This window comes from Phyllobates terribilis, unplaced genomic scaffold (assembly GCF_046119375.1).
Source record: "Phyllobates terribilis strain yellow unplaced genomic scaffold, ASM4611937v1 Scaffold_236__1_contigs__length_3049075, whole genome shotgun sequence".
Lineage (NCBI taxonomy): Eukaryota > Metazoa > Chordata > Amphibia > Anura > Dendrobatidae > Phyllobates > Phyllobates terribilis.
In genome coordinates this window covers 1,461,413-1,487,173 of record NW_027362996.1, presented here as the reverse complement: position 1 = coordinate 1,487,173, position 25,761 = coordinate 1,461,413, and the positions used below count along the sequence as shown (strand labels likewise).

The 25,761-nt window shown below is 45.4% G+C and overlaps 18 non-coding genes and 2 pseudogenes across 18 annotated transcripts; all 20 read right to left on the bottom strand.

Moving 5' to 3' along the window:
- Positions 1-713: 713 nt before the first annotated feature.
- Positions 714-904, bottom strand: LOC141216475 (U2 spliceosomal RNA). The gene has a single exon (XR_012285507.1). It is a non-coding gene; the product is annotated as a U2 spliceosomal RNA (small nuclear RNA).
- Positions 905-2,023: 1,119 nt separating this feature from the next.
- On the bottom strand, positions 2,024-2,214 carry LOC141216483 (U2 spliceosomal RNA). Its single transcript, XR_012285515.1, has one exon. It is a non-coding gene; the product is annotated as a U2 spliceosomal RNA (small nuclear RNA).
- A 1,123-nt stretch (positions 2,215-3,337) lies between these two features.
- On the bottom strand, positions 3,338-3,528 carry LOC141215496 (U2 spliceosomal RNA). Its single transcript, XR_012284561.1, has one exon. It is a non-coding gene; the product is annotated as a U2 spliceosomal RNA (small nuclear RNA).
- A 1,124-nt stretch (positions 3,529-4,652) lies between these two features.
- On the bottom strand, positions 4,653-4,843 carry LOC141215495 (U2 spliceosomal RNA). Its single transcript, XR_012284560.1, has one exon. It is a non-coding gene; the product is annotated as a U2 spliceosomal RNA (small nuclear RNA).
- Positions 4,844-5,965: 1,122 nt separating this feature from the next.
- LOC141215492 (U2 spliceosomal RNA) lies at positions 5,966-6,156 on the bottom strand. Its single transcript, XR_012284558.1, has one exon. It is a non-coding gene; the product is annotated as a U2 spliceosomal RNA (small nuclear RNA).
- Positions 6,157-7,277: 1,121 nt separating this feature from the next.
- LOC141216834 (U2 spliceosomal RNA) lies at positions 7,278-7,458 on the bottom strand (annotated as a pseudogene).
- A 794-nt stretch (positions 7,459-8,252) lies between these two features.
- Positions 8,253-8,344, bottom strand: LOC141216937 (U2 spliceosomal RNA; annotated as a pseudogene).
- Positions 8,345-9,462: 1,118 nt separating this feature from the next.
- On the bottom strand, positions 9,463-9,653 carry LOC141215491 (U2 spliceosomal RNA). The gene has a single exon (XR_012284557.1). It is a non-coding gene; the product is annotated as a U2 spliceosomal RNA (small nuclear RNA).
- A 1,120-nt stretch (positions 9,654-10,773) lies between these two features.
- LOC141215490 (U2 spliceosomal RNA) lies at positions 10,774-10,964 on the bottom strand. Its single transcript, XR_012284556.1, has one exon. It is a non-coding gene; the product is annotated as a U2 spliceosomal RNA (small nuclear RNA).
- Positions 10,965-12,084: 1,120 nt separating this feature from the next.
- On the bottom strand, positions 12,085-12,275 carry LOC141215489 (U2 spliceosomal RNA). Its single transcript, XR_012284555.1, has one exon. It is a non-coding gene; the product is annotated as a U2 spliceosomal RNA (small nuclear RNA).
- A 1,122-nt stretch (positions 12,276-13,397) lies between these two features.
- Positions 13,398-13,588, bottom strand: LOC141215488 (U2 spliceosomal RNA). The gene has a single exon (XR_012284554.1). It is a non-coding gene; the product is annotated as a U2 spliceosomal RNA (small nuclear RNA).
- A 1,120-nt stretch (positions 13,589-14,708) lies between these two features.
- On the bottom strand, positions 14,709-14,899 carry LOC141215487 (U2 spliceosomal RNA). Its single transcript, XR_012284553.1, has one exon. It is a non-coding gene; the product is annotated as a U2 spliceosomal RNA (small nuclear RNA).
- A 1,121-nt stretch (positions 14,900-16,020) lies between these two features.
- Positions 16,021-16,211, bottom strand: LOC141215486 (U2 spliceosomal RNA). Its single transcript, XR_012284552.1, has one exon. It is a non-coding gene; the product is annotated as a U2 spliceosomal RNA (small nuclear RNA).
- A 1,119-nt stretch (positions 16,212-17,330) lies between these two features.
- Positions 17,331-17,521, bottom strand: LOC141215485 (U2 spliceosomal RNA). The gene has a single exon (XR_012284551.1). It is a non-coding gene; the product is annotated as a U2 spliceosomal RNA (small nuclear RNA).
- A 1,121-nt stretch (positions 17,522-18,642) lies between these two features.
- On the bottom strand, positions 18,643-18,833 carry LOC141216697 (U2 spliceosomal RNA). Its single transcript, XR_012285720.1, has one exon. It is a non-coding gene; the product is annotated as a U2 spliceosomal RNA (small nuclear RNA).
- A 1,122-nt stretch (positions 18,834-19,955) lies between these two features.
- Positions 19,956-20,146, bottom strand: LOC141216428 (U2 spliceosomal RNA). The gene has a single exon (XR_012285462.1). It is a non-coding gene; the product is annotated as a U2 spliceosomal RNA (small nuclear RNA).
- Positions 20,147-21,267: 1,121 nt separating this feature from the next.
- Positions 21,268-21,458, bottom strand: LOC141216391 (U2 spliceosomal RNA). Its single transcript, XR_012285426.1, has one exon. It is a non-coding gene; the product is annotated as a U2 spliceosomal RNA (small nuclear RNA).
- A 1,120-nt stretch (positions 21,459-22,578) lies between these two features.
- LOC141215484 (U2 spliceosomal RNA) lies at positions 22,579-22,769 on the bottom strand. The gene has a single exon (XR_012284550.1). It is a non-coding gene; the product is annotated as a U2 spliceosomal RNA (small nuclear RNA).
- Positions 22,770-23,889: 1,120 nt separating this feature from the next.
- On the bottom strand, positions 23,890-24,080 carry LOC141215483 (U2 spliceosomal RNA). The gene has a single exon (XR_012284549.1). It is a non-coding gene; the product is annotated as a U2 spliceosomal RNA (small nuclear RNA).
- Positions 24,081-25,204: 1,124 nt separating this feature from the next.
- LOC141215481 (U2 spliceosomal RNA) lies at positions 25,205-25,395 on the bottom strand. Its single transcript, XR_012284547.1, has one exon. It is a non-coding gene; the product is annotated as a U2 spliceosomal RNA (small nuclear RNA).
- Positions 25,396-25,761: the final 366 nt, after the last annotated feature.

Sequence of the window (25,761 nt, the reverse complement as noted above, 5' to 3'; positions counted from 1 at the left end):
TATGACACGCGCAGCCAGCGTTCCATTGCCACATTCCGTCTTCTGCAGGCGGGATTCCTGGATGGCTGAATGTCACTGAGAAGCTCACAGAGACCGCCATAAGCAACAGTTTAAAAGAATGCCACAGACTAATCAACCAAACTTTTTGGGTTGGTTTCTCTTTTATAGTCTGCAGGTATTAAGTGAAAGAAGTCAGTGTTCCAGCAGAGGGAGACAACGTTTCAGAAAAGGCATTGTAGCAAAGCAAAAAAGAAATTTTAAGCGCAGCAGAGTATCCAGCTCACATACCTGTTAGCTCAGGTGAGTTTAAAAGGCTGCTGTTGATAACAAGGGCATTTGCTAAATAGATGGTGTGTGTGCAACAATATACTGAAAGGTCAATTATATTGTGCAGCTTATCTCACCACCTGTAGTTATTTAGGTGAAAGCTCCAAAATGCTTGCCTAATATGTCTGTTTATCCAAAAGGAAGTATAGAGGGAGAGCTAGATAGATAGCATTGCATTACATTACATTACATGGCAATGCAATGCACAGTTGCTGAAGTTGAACCAAAATGAGCTTGTCATCTGGCTTCTGCAACTTTTAACATGAAAAATCCAATGAGGAGAAGAAAAGCAAAGCCAAAGAGTCCATCCCAAAATCCGACAAACAAGCAAAATGAACAAAAAGCATTGAATTCAATTCTTTCTGATTTTAGAAACTGCATTAAAGAAGGGGTGCACCGGTCCTGGAGATACTGCCATACCAGGTCAATGCGTGGAGTGGACAGAGCAAGCTCTTTTTCCATCTCCCTGTTCTAAAAATCCATTTAATATATGGTCCCCAGATAGGGGACGTATCAGATATTAAACTGATAAGAACAGATACTACACTTGATCTTAGCCAAAAGGCCGAGAAGCGATAACCAGAATTGGTTTCCGACTACGGTGCCACCCAAGGATTCTGAAAATTCCATTTGTGGAGATGGCCACCTGGACTCCCGTTAAGAAGACATGCTGTCAACCTCTAGATCCCTCACATGCCTGCACTTTTCGGCTTGCTGCTGCTGCAATCCACGCGTTTTAGATCTGCATAACTCCACCTCTTTTAGCACAGTACCCTCAACCCCCGGCTGTTCCCACCCGCCTCAACACCGTTGGAAGGGAGGAGAACCAATTAAGGCGGGGGGGGGTGGAACGAGCAGCTGTCTACCCTTAGCAGGAGGGTTGCTGATTAATTACCTCTCCTGCTGCTGCTGCTGCTGGCTGTCCAGCAGCAGACTGAAGGTGGCTGCTGCTGTGCGCAGGTATATAAAGGCTCAGAGCCTATTATGACACGCGCAGCCAGCGTTCCATTGCCACATTCCGTCTACTGCAGGCGGGATACCTGGATGGCTGAATGTCACTGAGAAGCTCACAGAGACCGCCATAAGCAACAGTTTAAAAGAATGCCACAGACTAATCAACCAAACTTTTTGGGTTGGTTTCTCTTTTATAGTCTGCAGGCATTAAATGAAAGAAGTCAGTGTTCCAGCAGAGGGAGACAACGTTTCAGAAAAGGCATTGTAGCAAACCAAAAAAGAAATTTTAAGCGCAGCAGAGTAACCAGCTCACATACCTGTTAGCTCAGGTGAGTTTAAAAGGCTGCTGTTGATAACAAGGGCATTTGCTAAATAGATGGTGTGTGTGCAACAATATACTGAAAGGTCAATTATATTGTGCAGCTTATCTCACCACCTGTAGTTATTTAGGTGAAAGCTCCAAAATGCTTGCCTAATATGTCTGTTTATCCAAAAGGAAGTATAGAGGGAGAGCTAGATAGATAGCATTGCATTACATTACATTACATGGCAATGCAATGCACAGTTGCTGAAGTTGAACCAAAATGAGCTTGTCATCTGGCTTCTGGAACTTTTAACATGAAAAATCCAATGAGGAGAAGAAAAGCAAAGCCAAACAGTCCATCCCAAAATCCGACAAACAAGCAAAATGAACAAAAAGCATTGAATTCAATTCTTTCTGATTTTAGAAACTGCATTAAAGAAGGGGTGCACCGGTCCTGGAGATACTGCAATACCAGGTCAATGTGTGGAGTGGACAGAGCAAGCTCTTTTTCCATCTCCCTGTTCTAAAAATCCATTTAATATATGGTCCCCAGATAGGGGACGTATCAGATATTAAACTGATAAGAACAGATACTACACTTGATCTTAGCCAAAAGGCCGAGAAGCGATAACCAGAATTGGTTTCCGACTACGGTGCCACCCAAGGATTCTGAAAAGTCCATTTGTGGAGATGGCCACCTGGACTCCCGTTAAGAAGACATGCTGTCAACCTCTAGATCCCTCACATGCCTGCACTTTTCGGCTTGCTGCTGCTGCAATCCATGCGTTTTAGATCTGCATAACTCCACCTCTTTTAGCACAGTACCCTCAACCCCCGGCTGTTCCCACCCGCCTCAACACCGTTGGAAGGGAGGAGAACCAATTAAGGCGGGGGGGGGGGGGTGGAACGAGCAGCTGTCTACCCTTAGCAGGAGGGTTGCTGATTAATTACCTCTCCTGCTGCTGCTGCTGCTGGCTGTCCAGCAGCAGACTGAAGGTGGCTGCTGCTGTGCGCAGGTATATAAAGGCTCAGAGCCTATTATGACACGCGCAGCCAGCGTTCCATTGCCACATTCCGTCTACTGCAGGCGGGATACCTGGATGGCTGAATGTCACTGAGAAGCTCACAGAGACCGCCATAAGCAACAGTTTAAAAGAATGCCACAGACTAATCAACCAAACTTTTTGGGTTGGTTTCTCTTTTATAGTCTGCAGGCATTAAATGAAAGAAGTCAGTGTTCCAGCAGAGGGAGACAACGTTTCAGAAAAGGCATTGTAGCAAACCAAAAAAGAAATTTTAAGCGCAGCAGAGTAACCAGCTCACATACCTGTTAGCTCAGGTGAGTTTAAAAGGCTGCTGTTGATAACAAGGGCATTTGCTAAATAGATGGTGTGTGTGCAACAATATACTGAAAGGTCAATTATATTGTGCAGCTTATCTCACCACCTGTAGTTATTTAGGTGAAAGCTCCAAAATGCTTGCCTAATATGTCTGTTTATCCAAAAGGAAGTATAGAGGGAGAGCTAGATAGATAGCATTGCATTACATTACATTACATGGCAATGCAATGCACAGTTGCTGAAGTTGAACCAAAATGAGCTTGTCATCTGGCTTCTGCAACTTTTAACATGAAAAATCCAATGAGGAGAAGAAAAGCAAAGCCAAAGAGTCCATCCCAAAATCCGACAAACAAGCAAAATGAACAAAAAGCATTGAATTCAATTCTTTCTGATTTTAGAAACTGCATTAAAGAAGGGGTGCACCGGTCCTGGAGATACTGCAATACCAGGTCAATGCGTGGAGTGGACAGAGCAAGCTCTTTTTCCATCTCCCTGTTCTAAAAATCCATTTAATATATGGTCCCCAGATAGGGGACGTATCAGATATTAAACTGATAAGAACAGATACTACACTTGATCTTAGCCAAAAGGCCGAGAAGCGATAACCAGAATTGGTTTCCGACTACGGTGCCACCCAAGGATTCTGAAAAGTCCATTTGTGGAGATGGCCACCTGGACTCCCGTTAAGAAGACATGCTGTCAACCTCTAGATCCCTCACATGCCTGCACTTTTCGGCTTGCTGCTGCTGCAATCCACGCGTTTTAGATCTGCATAACTCCACCTCTTTTAGCACAGTACCCTCAACCCCTGGCTGTTCCCACCCGCCTCAACACCGTTGGAAGGGAGGAGAACCAATTAAGGCGGGGGGGGGGGGGGTGGAACGAGCAGCTGTCTACCCTTAGCAGGAGGGTTGCTGATTAATTACCTCTCCTGCTGCTGCTGCTGCTGGCTGTCCAGCAGCAGACTGAAGGTGGCTGCTGCTGTGCGCAGGTATATAAAGGCTCAGAGCCTATTATGACACGCGCAGCCAGCGTTCCATTGCCACATTCCGTCTACTGCAGGCGGGATACCTGGATGGCTGAATGTCACTGAGAAGCTCACAGAGACCGCCATAAGCAACAGTTTAAAAGAATGCCACAGACTAATCAACCAAACTTTTTGGGTTGGTTTCTCTTTTATAGTCTGCAGGCATTAAATGAAAGAAGTCAGTGTTCCAGCAGAGGGAGACAACGTTTCAGAAAAGGCATTGTAGCAAACCAAAAAAGAAATTTTAAGCGCAGCAGAGTAACCAGCTCACATACCTGTTAGCTCAGGTGAGTTTAAAAGGCTGCTGTTGATAACAAGGGCATTTGCTAAATAGATGGTGTGTGTGCAACAATATACTGAAAGGTCAATTATATTGTGCAGCTTATCTCACCACCTGTAGTTATTTAGGTGAAAGCTCCAAAATGCTTGCCTAATATGTCTGTTTATCCAAAAGGAAGTATAGAGGGAGAGCTAGATAGATAGCATTGCATTACATTACATTACATGGCAATGCAATGCACAGTTGCTGAAGTTGAACCAAAATGAGCTTGTCATCTGGCTTCTGCAACTTTTAACATGAAAAATCCAATGAGGAGAAGAAAAGCAAAGCCAAAGAGTCCATCCCAAAATCCGACAAACAAGCAAAATGAACAAAAAGCATTGAATTCAATTCTTTCTGATTTTAGAAACTGCATTAAAGAAGGGGTGCACCGGTCCTGGAGATACTGCAATACCAGGTCAATGCGTGGAGTGGACAGAGCAAGCTCTTTTTCCATCTCCCTGTTCTAAAAATCCATTTAATATATGGTCCCCAGATAGGGGACGTATCAGATATTAAACTGATAAGAACAGATACTACACTTGATCTTAGCCAAAAGGCCGAGAAGCGATAACCAGAATTGGTTTCCGACTACGGTGCCACCCAAGGATTCTGAAAAGTCCATTTGTGGAGATGGCCACCTGGACTCCCGTTAAGAAGACATGCTGTCAACCTCTAGATCCCTCACATGCCTGCACTTTTCGGCTTGCTGCTGCTGCAATCCACGCGTTTTAGATCTGCATAACTCCACCTCTTTTAGCACAGTACCCTCAACCCCCGGCTGTTCCCACCCGCCTCAACACCGTTGGAAGGGAGGAGAACCAATTAAAGCGAGGGGGGGGGGGTGGAACGAGCAGCTGTCTACCCTTAGCAGGAGGGTTGCTGATTAATTACCTCTCCTGCTGCTGCTGCTGCTGGCTGTCCAGCAGCAGACTGAAGGTGGCTGCTGCTGTGCGCAGGTATATAAAGGCTCAGAGCCTATTATGACACGCGCAGCCAGCGTTCCATTGCCACATTCCGTCTACTGCAGGCGGGATACCTGGATGGCTGAATGTCACTGAGAAGCTCACAGAGACCGCCATAAGCAACAGTTTAAAAGAATGCCACAGACTAATCAACCAAACTTTTTGGGTTGGTTTCTCTTTTATAGTCTGCAGGCATTAAATGAAAGAAGTCAGTTTTCCAGCAGAGGGAGACAACGTTTCAGAAAAGGCATTGTAGCAAAAGAAAAAAGAAATTTTAAGCGCAGCAGAGTAACCAGCTCACATACCTGTTAGCTCAGGTGAGTTTAAAAGGCTGCTGTTGATAACAAGGGCATTTGCTAAATAGATGGTGTGTGTGCAACAATATACTGAAAGGTCAATTATATTGTGCAGCTTATCTCACCACCTGTAGTTATTTAGGTGAAAGCTCCAAAATGCTTGCCTAATATGTCTGTTTATCCAAAAGGAAGTATAGAGGGAGAGCTAGATAGATAGCATTGCATTACATTACATTACATGGCAATGCAATGCACAGTTGCTGAAGTTGAACCAAAATGAGCTTGTCATCTGGCTTCTGCAACTGTTAACATGAAAAATCCAATGAGGAGAAGAAAAGCAAAGCCAAAGAGTCCATCCCAAATCCGACAAACAAGCAAAATGAACAAAAAGCATTGAATTCAATTCTTTCTGATTTTAGAAACTGCATTAAAGAAGGGGTGCACCGGTCCTGGAGATACTGCAATACCAGGTCAATGCGTGGAGTGGACAGAGCAAGCTCTTTTTCCATCTCCCTGTTCTAAAAATCCATTTAATATATGGTCCCCAGATAGGGGACGTATCAGATATTAAACTGATAAGAACAGATACTACACTTGATCTTAGCCAAAAGGCCGAGAAGCGATAACCAGAATTGGTTTCCGACTACGGTGCCACCCAAGGATTCTGAAAAGTCCATTTGTGGAGATGGCCACCTGGACTCCCGTTAAGAAGACATGCTGTCAACCTCTAGATCCCTCACATGCCTGCACTTTTCGGCTTGCTGCTGCTGCAATCCACGCGTTTTAGATCTGCATAACTCCACCTCTTTTAGCACAGTACCCTCAACCTCCGGCTGTTCCCACCCGCCTCAACACCGTTGGAAGGGAGGAGAAACAATTAAGGCGGGGGGGGGGGTGGAACGAGCAGCTGTCTACCCTTAGCAGGAGGGTTGCTGATTAATTACCTCTCCTGCTGCTGCTGCTGCTGGCTGTCCAGCAGCAGACTGAAGGTGGCTGCTGCTGTGCGCAGGTATATAAAGGCTCAGAGCCTATTATGACACGCGCAGCCAGCGTTCCATTGCCACATTCCGTCTACTGCAGGCGGGATACCTGGATGGCTGAATGTCACTGAGAAGCTCACAGAGACCGCCATAAGCAACAGTTTAAAAGAATGCCACAGACTAATCAACCAAACTTTTTGGGTTGGTTTCTCTTTTATAGTCTGCAGGCATTAAATGAAAGAAGTCAGTGTTCCAGCAGAGGGAGACAACGTTTCAGAAAAGGCATTGTAGCAAACCAAAAAAGAAATTTTAAGCGCAGCAGAGTAACCAGCTCACATACCTGTTAGCTCAGGTGAGTTTAAAAGGCTGCTGTTGATAACAAGGGCATTTGCTAAATAGATGGTGTGTGTGCAACAATATACTGAAAGGTCAATTATATTGTGCAGCTTATCTCACCACCTGTAGTTATTTAGGTGAAAGCTCCAAAATGCTTGCCTAATATGTCTGTTTATCCAAAAGGAAGTATAGAGGGAGAGCTAGATAGATAGCATTGCATTACATTACATTACATGGCAATGCAATGCACAGTTGCTGAAGTTGAACCAAAATGAGCTTGTCATCTGGCTTCTGCAACTTTTAACATGAAAAATCCAATGAGGAGAAGAAAAGCAAAGCCAAAGAGTCCATCCCAAAATCCGACAAACAAGCAAAATGAACAAAAAGCATTGAATTCAATTCTTTCTGATTTTAGAAACTGCATTAAAGAAGGGGTGCACCGGTCCTGGAGATACTGCAATACCAGGTCAATGCGTGGAGTGGACAGAGCAAGCTCTTTTTCCATCTCCCTGTTCTAAAAATCCATTTAATATATGGTCCCCAGATAGGGGACGTATCAGATATTAAACTGATAAGAACAGATTTTTTTTTTTTTTTTCGAAAGCCCGAATTCGTGTACAAAACCCGAGTGCGCTTAAAAAAGTGACAAGTGCCACAAAAAAAGTGCACTAGGATGCTGGTCTTCTTGAAACCCTCTCCAAAAGGAGAAGGGTCCCCCAAACCATTCCCCGTCCCTCCGAGCCAAAAGGCCACAGCGAGGAACAGGGACAAAAAGCCACCTCCAGCCGAAGCCAGAGGCGACCCAATCTTACCCCCAGCACCTGCCCGAGTTCTCACCCGAGCAAGGCACTGGGAGCCAAAGACTGTGCTCCCCTCCCGGAAGAGGGGAGCCAACAACGCTCTCCTCCCGAAAGAGGAGAGCCAGGGGGGTTCAGGGGGGAGCGGAACCTGATGGCCACACACTCCCCCCCTAGACCTGCCAAGAGAGGAACCCGTAAGGGAACCGCATCCCGACAAAATCCTAGTAGGACGTGACACACATGAATAAGTGGACACACAGTGACAAAGAAATTAAATAAATAGTGAAGGTTTCACAGTATAATACTGCCCGGACCTTCGACCGGGAATTGAAAAATTCCCCATCCTAAGGCCAGAAGGCCCGGAATAAGGGTGTGTGCGAAGAAAGAAAATTTGAAGTGCTTGTGCAAATGTGCCATAAACTCAAGTGGGGTTCCCAATCCCAGTGAGTTAAGGCACCCCAGGGTCACCACTCCTGGGGCACTTCACACTACGGGCTTTCGATCTTCCCCGGCCCAATGGCGTCGATCCTGGGGGGCCATGCTTTCCACCAGGTGACTATATTAGCCAACTGGCGTACTAACAAGCGCCTAAACCCCAGTGTGCATAATGTATCAATCTACTAGGGCAGCCAACATCCAAAACCACCTTTTCGAAAGATACTACACTTGATCTTAGCCAAAAGGCCGAGAAGCGATAACCAGAATTGGTTTCCGACTACGGTGCCACCCAAGGATTCTGAAAAGTCCATTTGTGGAGATGGCCACCTGGACTCCCGTTAAGAAGACATGCTGTCAACCTCTAGATCCCTCACATGCCTGCACTTTTCGGCTTGCTGCTGCTGCAATCCACGCGTTTTAGATCTGCATAACTCCACCTCTTTTAGCACAGTACCCTCAACCCCCGGCTGTTCCCACCCGCCTCAACACCGTTGGAAGGGAGGAGAACCAATTAAGGCGGGGGGGGTGGAACGAGCAGCTGTCTACCCTTAGCAGGAGGGTTGCTGATTAATTACCTCTCCTGCTGCTGCTGCTGCTGGCTGTCCAGCAGCAGACTGAAGGTGGCTGCTGCTGTGCGCAGGTATATAAAGGCTCAGAGCCTATTATGACACGCGCAGCCAGCGTTCCATTGCCACATTCCGTCTACTGCAGGCGGGATACCTGGATGGCTGAATGTCACTGAGAAGCTCACAGAGACCGCCATAAGCAACAGTTTAAAAGAATGCCACAGACTAATCAACCAAACTTTTTGGGTTGGTTTCTCTTTTATAGTCTGCAGGCATTAAATGAAAGAAGTCAGTGTTCCAGCAGAGGGAGACAACGTTTCAGAAAAGGCATTGTAGCAAACCAAAAAAGAAATTTTAAGCGCAGCAGAGTAACCAGCTCACATACCTGTTAGCTCAGGTGAGTTTAAAAGGCTGCTGTTGATAACAAGGGCATTTGCTAAATAGATGGTGTGTGTGCAACAATATACTGAAAGGTCAATTATATTGTGCAGCTTATCTCACCACCTGTAGTTATTTAGGTGAAAGCTCCAAAATGCTTGCCTAATATGTCTGTTTATCCAAAAGGAAGTATAGAGGGAGAGCTAGATAGATAGCATTGCATTACATTACATTACATGGCAATGCAATGCACAGTTGCTGAAGTTGAACCAAAATGAGCTTGTCATCTGGCTTCTGCAACTTTTAACATGAAAAATCCAATGAGGAGAAGAAAAGCAAAGCCAAAGAGTCCATCCCAAAATCCGACAAACAAGCAAAATGAACAAAAAGCATTGAATTCAATTCTTTCTGATTTTAGAAACTGCATTAAAGAAGGGGTGCACCGGTCCTGGAGATACTGCAATACCAGGTCAATGCGTGGAGTGGACAGAGCAAGCTCTTTTTCCATCTCCCTGTTCTAAAAATCCATTTAATATATGGTCCCCAGATAGGGGACGTATCAGATATTAAACTGATAAGAACAGATACTACACTTGATCTTAGCCAAAAGGCCGAGAAGCGATAACCAGAATTGGTTTCCGACTACGGTGCCACCCAAGGATTCTGAAAAGTCCATTTGTGGAGATGGCCACCTGGACTCCCGTTAAGAAGACATGCTGTCAACCTCTAGATCCCTCACATGCCTGCACTTTTCGGCTTGCTGCTGCTCCAATCCACGCGTTTTAGATCTGCATAACTCCACCTCTTTTAGCACAGTACCCTCAACCCCCGGCTGTTCCCACCCGCCTCAACACCGTTGGAAGGGAGGAGAACCAATTAAGGCGGGGGGGGGGTGGAACGAGCAGCTGTCTACCCTTAGCAGGAGGGTTGCTGATTAATTACCTCTCCTGCTGCTGCTGCTGCTGGCTGTCCAGCAGCAGACTGAAGGTGGCTGCTGCTGTGCGCAGGTATATAAAGGCTCAGAGCCTATTATGACACGCGCAGCCAGCGTTCCATTGCCACATTCCGTCTACTGCAGGCGGGATACCTGGATGGCTGAATGTCACTGAGAAGCTCACAGAGACCGCCATAAGCAACAGTTTAAAAGAATGCCACAGACTAATCAACCAAACTTTTTGGGTTGGTTTCTCTTTTATAGTCTGCAGGCATTAAATGAAAGAAGTCAGTGTTCCAGCAGAGGGAGACAACGTTTCAGAAAAGGCATTGTAGCAAACCAAAAAAGAAATTTTAAGCGCAGCAGAGTAACCGGCTCACATACCTGTTAGCTCAGGTGAGTTTAAAAGGCTGCTGTTGATAACAAGGGCATTTGCTAAATAGATGGTGTGTGTGCAACAATATACTGAAAGGTCAATTATATTGTGCAGCTTATCTCACCACCTGTAGTTATTTAGGTGAAAGCTCCAAAATGCTTGCCTAATATGTCTGTTTATCCAAAAGGAAGTATAGAGGGAGAGCTAGATAGATAGCATTGCATTACATTACATTACATGGCAATGCAATGCACAGTTGCTGAAGTTGAACCAAAATGAGCTTGTCATCTGGCTTCTGCAACTTTTAACATGAAAAATCCAATGAGGAGAAGAAAAGCAAAGCCAAAGAGTCCATCCCAAAATCCGACAAACAAGCAAAATGAACAAAAAGCATTGAATTCAATTCTTTCTGATTTTAGAAACTGCATTAAAGAAGGGGTGCACCGGTCCTGGAGATACTGCAATACCAGGTCAATGCGTGGAGTGGACAGAGCAAGCTCTTTTTCCATCTCCCTGTTCTAAAAATCCATTTAATATATGGTCCCCAGATAGGGGACGTATCAGATATTAAACTGATAAGAACAGATACTACACTTGATCTTAGCCAAAAGGCCGAGAAGCGATAACCAGAATTGGTTTCCGACTACGGTGCCACCCAAGGATTTTGAAAAGTCCATTTGTGGAGATGGCCACCTGGACTCCCGTTAAGAAGACATGCTGTCAACCTCTAGATCCCTCACATGCCTGCACTTTTCGGCTTGCTGCTGCTGCAATCCACGCATTTTAGATCTGCATAACTCCACCTCTTTTAGCACAGTACCCTCAACCCCCGGCTGTTCCCACCCGCCTCAACACCGTTGGAAGGGAGGAGAACCAATTAAGGCGGGGGGGGGGTGGAACGAGCAGCTGTCTACCCTTAGCAGGAGGGTTGCTGATTAATTACCTCTCCTGCTGCTGCTGCTGCTGGCTGTCCAGCAGCAGACTGAAGGTGGCTGCTGCTGTGCGCAGGTATATAAAGGCTCAGAGCCTATTATGACACGCGCAGCCAGCGTTCCATTGCCACATTCCGTCTACTGCAGGCGGGATACCTGGATGGCTGAATGTCACTGAGAAGCTCACAGAGACCGCCAAAAGCAACAGTTTAAAAGAATGCCACAGACTAATCAACCAAACTTTTTGGGTTGGTTTCTCTTTTATAGTCTGCAGGCATTAAATGAAAGAAGTCAGTGTTCCAGCAGAGGGAGACAACGTTTCAGAAAAGGCATTGTAGCAAACCAAAAAAGAAATTTTAAGCGCAGCAGAGTAACCAGCTCACATACCTGTTAGCTCAGGTGAGTTTAAAAGGCTGCTGTTGATAACAAGGGCATTTGCTAAATAGATGGTGTGTGTGCAACAATATACTGAAAGGTCAATTATATTTTGCAGCTTATCTCACCACCTGTAGTTATTTAGGTGAAAGCTCCAAAATGCTTGCCTAATATGTCTGTTTATCCAAAAGGAAGTATAGAGGGAGAGCTAGATAGATAGCATTGCATTACATTACATTACATGGCAATGCAATGCACAGTTGCTGAAGTTGAACCAAAATGAGCTTGTCATCTGGCTTCTGCAACTTTTAACATGAAAAATCCAATGAGGAGAAGAAAAGCAAAGCCAAAGAGTCCATCCCAAAATCCGACAAACAAGCAAAATGAACAAAAAGCATTGAATTCAATTCTTTCTGATTTTAGAAACTGCATTAAAGAAGGGGTGCACCGGTCCTGGAGATACTGCAATACCAGGTCAATGCGTGGAGTGGACAGAGCAAGCTCTTTTTCCATCTCCCTGTTCTAAAAATCCATTTAATATATGGTCCCCAGATAGGGGACGTATCAGATATTAAACTGATAAGAACAGATACTACACTTGATCTTAGCCAAAAGGCCGAGAAGCGATAACCAGAATTGGTTTCCGACTACGGTGCCACCCAAGGATTCTGAAAAGTCCATTTGTGGAGATGGCCACCTGGACTCCCGTTAAGAAGACATGCTGTCAACCTCTAGATCCCTCACATGCCTGCACTTTTCGGCTTGCTGCTGCTGCAATCCACGCATTTTAGATCTGCATAACTCCACCTCTTTTAGCACAGTACCCTCAACCCCCGGCTGTTCCCACCCGCCTCAACACCGTTGGAAGGGAGGAGAACCAATTAAGGCGGGGGGGGGGGGTGGAACGAGCAGCTGTCTACCCTTAGCAGGAGGGTTGCTGATTAATTACCTCTCCTGCTGCTGCTGCTGCTGGCTGTCCAGCAGCAGACTGAAGGTGGCTGCTGCTGTGCGCAGGTATATAAAGGCTCAGAGCCTATTATGACACGCGCAGCCAGCGTTCCATTGCCACATTCCGTCTACTGCAGGCGGGATACCTGGATGGCTGAATGTCACTGAGAAGCTCACAGAGACCGCCATAAGCAACAGTTTAAAAGAATGCCACAGACTAATCAACCAAACTTTTTGGGTTGGTTTCTCTTTTATAGTCTGCAGGCATTAAATGAAAGAAGTCAGTGTTCCAGCAGAGGGAGACAACGTTTCAGAAAAGGCATTGTAGCAAACCAAAAAAGAAATTTTAAGCGCAGCAGAGTAACCAGCTCACATACCTGTTAGCTCAGGTGAGTTTAAAAGGCTGCTGTTGATAACAAGGGCATTTGCTAAATAGATGGTGTGTGTGCAACAATATACTGAAAGGTCAATTATATTGTGCAGCTTATCTCACCACCTGTAGTTATTTAGGTGAAAGCTCCAAAATGCTTGCCTAATATGTCTGTTTATCCAAATGGAAGTATAGAGGGAGAGCTAGATAGATAGCATTGCATTACATTACATTACATGGCAATGCAATGCACAGTTGCTGAAGTTGAACCAAAATGAGCTTGTCATCTGGCTTCTGCAACTTTTAACATGAAAAATCCAATGAGGAGAAGAAAAGCAAAGCCAAAGAGTCCATCCCAAAATCCGACAAACAAGCAAAATGAACAAAAAGCATTGAATTCAATTCTTTCTGATTTTAGAAACTGCATTAAAGAAGGGGTGCACCGGTCCTGGAGATACTGCAATACCAGGTCAATGCGTGGAGTGGACAGAGCAAGCTCTTTTTCCATCTCCCTGTTCTAAAAATCCATTTAATATATGGTCCCCAGATAGGGGACGTATCAGATATTAAACTGATAAGAACAGATACTACACTTGATCTTAGCCAAAAGGCCGAGAAGCGATAACCAGAATTGGTTTCCGACTACGGTGCCACCCAAGGATTCTGAAAAGTCCATTTGTGGAGATGGCCACCTGGACTCCCGTTAAGAAGACATGCTGTCAACCTCTAGATCCCTCACATGCCTGCACTTTTCGGCTTGCTGCTGCTGCAATCCACGCGTTTTAGATCTGCATAACTCCACCTCTTTTAGCACAGTACCCTCAACCCCCGGCTGTTCCCACCCGCCTCAACACCGTTGGAAGGGAGGAGAACCAATTAAGGCGGTGGGGGGGTGGAACGAGCAGCTGTCTACCCTTAGCAGGAGGGTTGCTGATTAATTACCTCTCCTGCTGCTGCTGCTGCTGGCTGTCCAGCAGCAGACTGAAGGTGGCTGCTGCTGTGCGCAGGTATATAAAGGCTCAGAGCCTATTATGACACGCGCAGCCAGCGTTCCATTGCCACATTCCGTCTACTGCAGGCGGGATACCTGGATGGCTGAATGTCACTGAGAAGCTCACAGAGACCGCCATAAGCAACAGTTTAAAAGAATGCCACAGACTAATCAACCAAACTTTTTGGGTTGGTTTCTCTTTTATAGTCTGCAGGCATTAAATGAAAGAAGTCAGTGTTCCAGCAGAGGGAGACAACGTTTCAGAAAAGGCATTGTAGCAAACCAAAAAAGAAATTTTAAGCGCAGCAGAGTAACCAGCTCACATACCTGTTAGCTCAGGTGAGTTTAAAAGGCTGCTGTTGATAACAAGGGCATTTGCTAAATAGATGGTGTGTGTGCAACAATATACTGAAAGGTCAATTATATTGTGCAGCTTATCTCACCACCTGTAGTTATTTAGGTGAAAGCTCCAAAATGCTTGCCTAATATGTCTGTTTATCCAAAAGGAAGTATAGAGGGAGAGCTAGATAGATAGCATTGCATTACATTACATTACATGGCAATGCAATGCACAGTTGCTGAAGTTGAACCAAAATGAGCTTGTCATCTGGCTTCTGCAACTTTTAACATGAAAAATCCAATGAGGAGAAGAAAAGCAAAGCCAAAGAGTCCATCCCAAAATCCGACAAACAAGCAAAATGAACAAAAAGCATTGAATTCAATTCTTTCTGATTTTAGAAACTGCATTAAAGAAGGGGTGCACCGGTCCTGGAGATACTGCAATACCAGGTCAATGCGTGGAGTGGACAGAGCAAGCTCTTTTTCCATCTCCCTGTTCTAAAAATCCATTTAATATATGGTCCCCAGATAGGGGACGTATCAGATATTAAACTGATAAGAACAGATACTACACTTGATCTTAGCCAAAAGGCCGAGAAGCGATAACCAGAATTGGTTTCCGACTACGGTGCCACCCAAGGATTCTGAAAAGTCCATTTGTGGAGATGGCCACCTGGACTCCCGTTAAGAAGACATGCTGTCAACCTCTAGATCCCTCACATGCCTGCACTTTTCGGCTTGCTGCTGCTGCAATCCACGCGTTTTAGATCTGCATAACTCCACCTCTTTTAGCACAGTACCCTCAACCCCCGGCTGTTCCCACCCGCCTCAACACCGTTGGAAGGGAGGGGAACCAATTAAGGCGGGGGGGGGGGTGGAACGAGCAGCTGTCTACCCTTAGCAGGAGGGTTGCTGATTAATTACCTCTCCTGCTGCTGCTGCTGCTGGCTGTCCAGCAGCAGACTGAAGGTGGCTGCTGCTGTGCGCAGGTATATAAAGGCTCAGAGCCTATTATGACACGCGCAGCCAGCGTTCCATTGCCACATTCCGTCTACTGCAGGCGGGATACCTGGATGGCTGAATGTCACTGAGAAGCTCACAGAGACCGCCATAAGCAACAGTTTAAAAGAATGCCACAGACTAATCAACCAAACTTTTTGGGTTGGTTTCTCTTTTATAGTCTGCAGGCATTAAATGAAAGAAGTCAGTGTTCCAGCAGAGGGAGACAACGTTTCAGAAAAGGCATTGTAGCAAACCAAAAAAGAAATTTTAAGCGCAGCAGAGTAACCAGCTCACATACCTGTTAGCTCAGGTGAGTTTAAAAGGCTGCTGTTGATAACAAGGGCATTTGCTAAATAGATGGTGTGTGTGCAACAATATACTGAAAGGTCAATTATATTGTGCAGCTTATCTCACCACCTGTAGTTATTTAGGTGAAAGCTCCAAAATGCTTGCCTAATATGTCTGTTTATCCAAAAGGAAGTATAGAGGGAGAGCTAGATAGATAGCATTGCATTACATTACATTACATGGCAATGCAATGCACAGTTGCTGAAGTTGAACCAAAATGAGCTTGTCATCTGGCTTCTGCAACTTTTAACATGAAAAATCCAATGAGGAGAAGAAAAGCAAAGCCAAACAGTCCATCCCAAAATCCGACAAACAAGCAAAATGAACAAAAAGCATTGAATTCAATTCTTTCTGATTTTAGAAACTGCATTAAAGAAGGGGTGCACCGGTCCTGGAGATACTGCAATACCAGGTCAATGCGTGGAGTGGACAGAGCAAGCTCTTTTTCCATCTCCCTGTTCTAAAAATCCATTTAATATATGGTCCCCAGATAGGGGACGTATCAGATATTAAACTGATAAGAACAGATACTACACTTGATCTTAGCCAAAAGGCCGAGAAGCGATAACCAGAATTGGTTTCCGACTACGGTGCCACCCAAGGATTCTGAAAACTCCATTTGTGGAGATGGCCACCTGGACTCCCGTTAAGAAGACATGCTGTCAACCTCTAGATCCCTCACATGCCTGCACTTTTCGGCTTGCTGCTGCTGCAATCCACGCGTTTTAGATCTGCATAACTCCACCTCTTTTAGCACAGTACCCTCAACCCCCGGCTGTTCCCACCCGCCTCAACACCGTTGGAAGGGAGGAGAACCAATTAAGGCGGGGGTGGGGGGGAACGAGCAGCTGTCTACCCTTAGCAGGAGGGTTGCTGATTAATTACCTCTCCTGCTGCTGCTGCTGCTGGCTGTCCAGCAGCAGACTGAAGGTGGCTGCTGCTGTGCGCAGGTATATAAAGGCTCAGAGCCTATTATGACACGCGCAGCCAGCGTTCCATTGCCACATTCCGTCTACTGCAGGCGGGATACCTGGATGGCTGAATGTCACTGAGAAGCTCACAGAGACCGCCATAAGCAACAGTTTAAAAGAATGCCACAGACTAATCAACCAAATTTTTGGGTTGCTTTCTCTTTTATAGTCTGCAGGCATTAAATGAAAGAAGTCAGTGTTCCAGCAGAGGGAGACAACGTTTCAGAAAAGGCATTGTAGCAAACCAAAAAAGAAATTTTAAGCGCAGCAGAGTAACCAGCTCACATACCTGTTAGCTCAGGTGAGTTTAAAAGGCTGCTGTTGATAACAAGGGCATTTGCTAAATAGATGGTGTGTGTGCAACAATATACTGAAAGGTCAATTATATTGTGCAGCTTATCTCACCACCTGTAGTTATTTAGGTGAAAGCTCCAAAATGCTTGCCTAATATGTCTGTTTATCCAAAAGGAAGTATAGAGGGAGAGCTAGATAGATAGCATTGCATTACATTACATTACATGGCAATGCAATGCACAGTTGCTGAAGTTGAACCAAAATGAGCTTGTCATCTGGCTTCTGCAACTTTTAACATGAAAAATCCAATGAGGAGAAGAAAAGCAAAGCCAAAGAGTCCATCCCAAAATCCGACAAACAAGCAAAATGAACAAAAAGCATTGAATTCAATTCTTTCTGATTTTAGAAACTGCATTAAAGAAGGGGTGCACCGGTCCTGGAGATACTGCAATACCAGGTCAATGCGTGGAGTGGACAGAGCAAGCTCTTTTTCCATCTCCCTGTTCTAAAAATCCATTTAATATATGGTCCCCAGATAGGGGACGTATCAGATATTAAACTGATAAGAACAGATACTACACTTGATCTTAGCCAAAAGGCCGAGAAGCGATAACCAGAATTGGTTTCCGACTACGGTGCCACCCAAGGATTCTGAAAAGTCCATTTGTGGAGATGGCCACCTGGACTCCCGTTAAGAAGACATGCTGTCAACCTCTAGATCCCTCACATGCCTGCACTTTTCGGCTTGCTGCTGCTGCAATCCACGCGTTTTAGATCTGCATAACTCCACCTCTTTTAGCACAGTACCCTCAACCCCCGGCTGTTCCCACCCGCCTCAACACCGTTGGAAGGGAGGAGAACCAATTAAGGCGGGGGGGGGGGTGGAACGAGCAGCTGTCTACCCTTAGCAGGAGGGTTGCTGATTAATTACCTCTCCTGCTGCTGCTGCTGCTGGCTGTCCAGCAGCAGACTGAAGGTGGCTGCTGCTGTGCGCAGGTCTATAAAGGCTCAGAGCCTATTATGACACGCGCAGCCAGCGTTCCATTGCCACATTCCGTCTACTGCAGGCGGGATACCTGGATGGCTGAATGTCACTGAGAAGCTCACAGAGACCGCCATAAGCAACAGTTTAAAAGAATGCCACAGACTAATCAACCAAACTTTTTGGGTTGGTTTCTCTTTTATAGTCTGCAGGCATTAAATGAAAGAAGTCAGTGTTCCAGCAGAGGGAGACAACGTTTCAGAAAAGGCATTGTAGCAAACCAAAAAAGAAATTTTAAGCGCAGCAGAGTAACCAGCTCACATACCTGTTAGCTCAGGTGAGTTTAAAAGGCTGCTGTTGATAACAAGGGCATTTGCTAAATAGATGGTGTGTGTGCAACAATATACTGAAAGGTCAATTATATTGTGCAGCTTATCTCACCACCTGTAGTTATTTAGGTGAAAGCTCCAAAATGCTTGCCTAATATGTCTGTTTATCCAAAAGGAAGTATAGAGGGAGAGCTAGATAGATAGCATTGCATTACATTACATTACATGGCAATGCAATGCACAGTTGCTGAAGTTGAACCAAAATGAGCTTGTCATCTGGCTTCTGCAACTTTTAACATGAAAAATCCAATGAGGAGAAGAAAAGCAAAGCCAAAGAGTCCATCCCAAAATCCGACAAACAAGCAAAATGAACAAAAAGCATTGAATTCAATTCTTTCTGATTTTAGAAACTGCATTAAAGAAGGGGTGCACCGGTCCTGGAGATACTGCAATACCAGGTCAATGCGTGGAGTGGACAGAGCAAGCTCTTTTTCCATCTCCCTGTTCTAAAAATCCATTTAATATATGGTCCCCAGATAGGGGACGTATCAGATATTAAACTGATAAGAACAGATACTACACTTGATCTTAGCCAAAAATCCGAGAAGCGATAACCAGAATTGGTTTCCGACTACGGTGCCACCCAAGGATTCTAAAAAGTCCATTTGTGGAGATGGCCACCTGGACTCCCGTTAAGAAGACATGCTGTCAACCTCTAGATCCCTCACATGCCTGCACTTTTCGGCTTGCTGCTGCTGCAATCCACGCGTTTTAGATCTGCATAACTCCACCTCTTTTAGCACAGTACCCTCAACCCCCGGCTGTTCCCACCCGCCTCAACACCGTTGGAAGGGAGGAGAACCAATTAAGGCGGGGGGGGGGGGTGGAACGAGCAGCTGTCTACCCTTAGCAGGAGGGTTGCTGATTAAGTACCTCTCCTGCTGCTGCTGCTGCTGGCTGTCCAGCAGCAGACTGAAGGTGGCTGCTGCTGTGCGCAGATATATAAAGGCTCAGAGCCTATTATGACACGCGCAGCCAGCGTTCCATTGCCACATTCCGTCTACTGCAGGCGGGATACCTGGATGGCTGAATGTCACTGAGAAGCTCACAGAGACCGCCATAAGCAACAGTTTAAAAGAATGCCACAGACTAATCAACCAAACTTTTTGGGTTGGTTTCTCTTTTATAGTCTGCAGGCATTAAATGAAAGAAGTCAGTGTTCCAGCAGAGGGAGACAACGTTTCAGAAAAGGCATTGTAGCAAACCAAAAAAGAAATTTTAAGCGCAGCAGAGTAACCAGCTCACATACCTGTTAGCTCAGGTGAGTTTAAAAGGCTGCTGTTGATAACAAGGGCATTTGCTAAATAGATGGTGTGTGTGCAACAATATACTGAAAGGTCAATTATATTGTGCAGCTTATCTCACCACCTGTAGTTATTTAGGTGAAAGCTCCAAAATGCTTGCCTAATATGTCTGTTTATCCAAAAGGAAGTATAGAGGGAGAGCTAGATAGATAGCATTGCATTACATTACATTACATGGCAATGCAATGCACAGTTGCTGAAGTTGAACCAAAATGAGCTTGTCATCTGGCTTCTGCAACTTTTAACATGAAAAATCCAATGAGGAGAAGAAAAGCAAAGCCAAAGAGTCCATCCCAAAATCCGACAAACAAGCAAAATGAACAAAAAGCATTGAATTCAATTCTTTCTGATTTTAGAAACTGCATTAAAGAAGGGGTGCACCGGTCCTGGAGATACTGGAATACCAGGTCAATGCGTGGAGTGGACAGAGCAAGCTCTTTTTCCATCTCCCTGTTCTAAAAATCCATTTAATATATGGTCCCCAGATAGGGGACGTATCAGATATTAAACTGATAAGAACAGATACTACACTTGATCTTAGCCAAAAGGCCGAGAAGCGATAACCAGAATTGGTTTCCGACTACGGTGCCACCCAAGGATTCTGAAAAGTCCATTTGTGGAGATGGCCACCTGGACTCCCGTTAAGAAGACATGCTGTCAACCTCTAGATCCCTCACATGCCTGCACTTTTCGGCTTGCTGCTGCTGCAATCCACGCGTTATAGATCTGCATAACTCCACCTCTTTTAGCACAGTACCCTCAACCCCCGGCTGTTCCCACCCGCCTCAACACCGTTGGAAGGGAGGAGAACCAATTAAGGCGGGGGGGGGGGTGGAACGAGCAGCTGTCTACCCTTAGCAGGAGGGTTGCTGATTAATTACCTCTCCTGCTGCTGCTGCTGCTGGCTGTCCAGCAGCAGACTGAAGGTGGCTGCTGCTGTGCGCAGGTATATAAAGGCTCAGAGCCTATTATGACACGCGCAGCCAGCGTTCCATTGCCACATTCCGTCTACTGCAGGCGGGATACCTGGATGGCTGAATGTCACTGAGAAGCTCACAGAGACCGCCATAAGCAACAGTTTAAAAGAATGCCACAGACTAATCAACCAAACTTTTTGGGTTGGTTTCTCTTTTATAGTCTGCAGGCATTAAATGAAAGAAGTCAGTGTTACAGCAGAGGGAGACAACGTTTCAGAAAAGGCATTGTAGCAAACCAAAAAAGAAATTTTAAGCGCAGCAGAGTAACCAGCTCACATACCTGTTAGCTCAGGTGAGTTTAAAAGGCTGCTGTTGATAACAAGGGCATTTGCTAAATAGATGGTGTGTGTGCAACATTATACTGAAAGGTCAATTATATTGTGCAGCTTATCTCACCACCTGTAGTTATTTAGGTGAAAGCTCCAAAATGCTTGCCTAATATGTCTGTTTATCCAAAAGGAAGTATAGAGGGAGAGCTAGATAGATAGCATTGCATTACATTACATTACATGGCAATGCAATGCACAGTTGCTGAAGTTGAACCAAAATGAGCTTGTCATCTGGCTTCTGCAACTTTTAACATGAAAAATCCAATGAGGAGAAGAAAAGCAAAGCCAAAGAGTCCATCCCAAAATCCGACAAACAAGCAAAATGAACAAAAAGCATTGAATTCAATTCTTTCTGATTTTAGAAACTGCATTAAAGAAGGGGTGCACCAGTCCTGGAGATACTGCAATACCAGGTCAATGCGTGGAGTGGACAGAGCAAGCTCTTTTTCCATCTCCCTGTTCTAAAAATCCATTTAATATATGGTCCCCAGATAGGGGACGTATCAGATATTAAACTGATAAGAACAGATACTACACTTGATCTTAGCCAAAAGGCCGAGAAGCGATAACCAGAATTGGTTTCCGACTACGGTGCCACCCAAGGATTCTGAAAAGTCCATTTGTGGAGATGGCCACCTGGACTCCCGTTAAGAAGACATGCTGTCAACCTCTAGATCCCTCACATGCCTGCACTTTTCGGCTTGCTGCTGCTGCAATCCACGCGTTTTAGATCTGCATAACTCCACCTCTTTTAGCACAGTACCCTCAACCCCCGGCTGTTCCCACCCGCCTCAACACCGTTGGAAGGGAGGAGAACCAATTAAGGCGGGGGGGGGGTGGAACGAGCAGCTGTCTACCCTTAGCAGGAGGGTTGCTGATTAATTACCTCTCCTGCTGCTGCTGCTGCTGGCTGTCCAGCAGCAGACTGAAGGTGGCTGCTGCTGTGCGCAGGTATATAAAGGCTCAGAGCCTATTATGACACGCGCAGCCAGCGTTCCATTGCCACATTCCGTCTACTGCAGGCGGGATACCTGGATGGCTGAATGTCACTGAGAAGCTCACAGAGACAGCCATAAGCAACAGTTTAAAAGAATGCCACAGACTAATCAACCAAACTTTTTGGGTTGGTTTCTCTTTTATAGTCTGCAGGCATTAAATGAAAGAAGTCAGTGTTCCAGCAGAGGGAGACAACGTTTCAGAAAAGGCATTATAGCAAACCAAAAAAGAAATTTTAAGCGCAGCAGAGTAACCAGCTCACATACCTGTTAGCTCAGGTGAGTTTAAAAGGCTGCTGTTGATAACAAGGGCATTTGCTAAATAGATGGTGTGTGTGCAACAATAAACTGAAAGGTCAATTATATTGTGCAGCTTATCTCACCACCTGTAGTTATTTAGGTGAAAGCTCCAAAATGCTTGCCTAATATGTCTGTTTATCCAAAAGGAAGTATAGAGGGAGAGCTAGATAGATAGCATTGCATTACATTACATTACATGGCAATGCAATGCACAGTTGCTGAAGTTGAACCAAAATGAGCTTGTCATCTGGCTTCTGCAACTTTTAACATGAAAAATCCAATGAGGAGAAGAAAAGCAAAGCCAAAGAGTCCATCCCAAAATCCGACAAACAAGCAAAATGAACAAAAAGCATTGAATTCAATTCTTTCTGATTTTAGAAACTGCATTAAAGAAGGGGTGCACCGGTCCTGGAGATACTGCAATACCAGGTCAATGCGTGGAGTGGACAGAGCAAGCTCTTTTTCCATCTCCCTGTTCTAAAAATCCATTTAATATATGGTCCCCAGATAGGGGACGTATCAGATATTAAACTGATAAGAACAGATACTACACTTGATCTTAGCCAAAAGGCCGAGAAGCGATAACCAGAATTGGTTTCCGACTACGGTGCCACCCAAGGATTCTGAAAAGTCCATTTGTGGAGATGGCCACCTGGACTCCCGTTAAGAAGACATGCTGTCAACCTCTAGATCCCTCACATGCCTGCACTTTTCGGCTTGCTGCTGCTGCAATCCACGCGTTTTAGATCTGCATAACTCCACCTCTTTTAGCACAGTACCCTCAACCCCCGGCTGTTCCCACTCGCCTCAACACCGTTGGAAGGGAGGAGAACCAATTAAGGCGGGGGGGGGGTGGAACGAGCAGCTGTCTACCCTTAGCAGGAGGGTTGCTGATTAATTACCTCTCCTGCTGCTGCTGCTGCTGGCTGTCCAGCAGCAGACTGAAGGTGGCTGCTGCTGTGCGCAGGTATATAAAGGCTCAGAGCCTATTATGACACGCGCAGCCAGCGTTCCATTGCCACATTCCGTCTACTGCAGGCGGGATACCTGGATGGCTGAATGTCACTGAGAAGCTCACAGAGACCGCCATAAGCAACAGTTTAAAAGAATGCCACAGACTAATCAACCAAACTTTTTGGGTTGGTTTCTCTTTTATAGTCTGCAGGCATTAAATGAAAGAAGTCAGTGTTCCAGCAGAGGGAGACAACGTTTCAGAAAAGGCATTGTAGCAAACCAAAAAAGAAATTTTAAGCGCAGCAGAGTAACCAGCTCACATACCTGTTAGCTCAGGTGAGTTTAAAAGGCTGCTGTTGATAACAAGGGCATTTGCTAAATAGATGGTGTGTGTGCAACAATATACTGAAAGGTCAATTATATTGTGCAGCTTATCTCACCACCTGTAGTTATTTAGGTGAAAGCTCCAAAATGCTTGCCTAATATGTCTGTTTATCCAAAAGGAAGTATAGAGGGAGAGCTAGATAGATAGCATTGCATTACATTACATTACATGGCAATGCAATGCACAGTTGCTGAAGTTGAACCAAAATGAGCTTGTCATCTGGCTTCTGCAACTTTTAACATGAAAAATCCAATGAGGAGAAGAAAAGCAAAGCCAAAGAGTCCATCCCAAAATCCGACAAACAAGCAAAATGAACAAAAAGCATTGAATTCAATTCTTTCTGATTTTAGAAACTGCATTAAAGAAGGGGTGCACCGGTCCTGGAGATACTGCAATACCAGGTCAATGCGTGGAGTGGACAGAGCAAGCTCTTTTTCCATCTCCCTGTTCTAAAAATCCATTTAATATATGGTCCCCAGATAGGGGACGTATCAGATATTAAACTGATAAGAACAGATACTACACTTGATCTTAGCCAAAAGGCCGAGAAGCGATAACCAGAATTGGTTTCCGACTACGGTGCCACCCAAGGATTCTGAAAAGTCCATTTGTGGAGATGGCCACCTGGACTCCCGTTAAGAAGACATGCTGTCAACCTCTAGATCCCTCACATGCCTGCACTTTTCGGCTTGCTGCTGCTGCAATCCACGCGTTTTAGATCTGCATAACTCCACCTCTTTTAGCACAGTACCCTCAACCCCCGGCTGTTCCCACCCGCCTCAACACCGTTGGAAGGGAGGAGAACCAATTAAGGCGGGGGGGGGGGGGGTGGAACGAGCAGCTGTCTACCCTTAGCAGGAGGGTTGCTGATTAATTACCTCTCCTGCTGCTGCTGCTGCTGGCTGTCCAGCAGCAGACTGAAGGTGGCTGCTGCTGTGCGCAGGTATATAAAGGCTCAGAGCCTATTATGACACGCGCAGCCAGCGTTCCATTGCCACATTCCGTCTACTGCAGGCGGGATACCTGGATGGCTGAATGTCACTGAGAAGCTCACAGAGACCGCCATAAGCAACAGTTTAAAAGAATGCCACAGACTAATCAACCAAACTTTTTGGGTTGGTTTCTCTTTTATAGTCTGCAGGCATTAAATGAAAGAAGTCAGTGTTCCAGCAGAGGGAGACAACGTTTCAGAAAAGGCATTGTAGCAAACCAAAAAAGAAATTTTAAGCGCAGCAGAGTAACCAGCTCACATACCTGTTAGCTCAGGTGAGTTTAAAAGGCTGCTGTTGATAACAAGGGCATTTGCTAAATAGATGGTGTGTGTGCAACAATATACTGAAAGGTCAATTATATTGTGCAGCTTATCTCACCACCTGTAGTTATTTAGGTGAAAGCTCCAAAATGCTTGCCTAATATGTCTGTTTATCCAAAAGGAAGTATAGAGGGAGAGCTAGATAGATAGCATTGCATTACATTACATTACATGGCAATGCAATGCACAGTTGCTGAAGTTGAACCAAAATGAGCTTGTCATCTGGCTTCTGCAACTTTTAACATGAAAAATCCAATGAGGAGAAGAAAAGCAAAGCCAAAGAGTCCATCCCAAAATCCGACAAACAAGCAAAATGAACAAAAAGCATTGAATTCAATTCTTTCTGATTTTAGAAACTGCATTAAAGAAGGGGTGCACCGGTCCTGGAGATACTGCAATACCAGGTCAATGCGTGGAGTGGACAGAGCAAGCTCTTTTTCCATCTCCCTGTTCTAAAAATCCATTTAATATATGGTCCCCAGATAGGGGACGTATCAGATATTAAACTGATAAGAACAGATACTACACTTGATCTTAGCCAAAAGGCCGAGAAGCGATAACCAGAATTGGTTTCCGACTACGGTGCCACCCAAGGATTCTGAAAAGTCCATTTGTGGAGATGGCCACCTGGACTCCCGTTAAGAAGACATGCTGTCAACCTCTAGATCCCTCACATGCCTGCACTTTTCGGCTTGCTGCTGCTGCAATCCACGCGTTTTAGATCTGCATAACTCCACCTCTTTTAGCACAGTACCCTCAACCCCCGGCTGTTCCCACTCGCCTCAACACCGTTGGAAGGGAGGAGAACCAATTAAGGCGGGGGGGGGGTGGAACCAGCAGCTGTCTACCCTTAGCAGGAGGGTTGCTGATTAATTACCTCTCCTGCTGCTGCTGCTGCTGGCTGTCCAGCAGCAGACTGAAGGT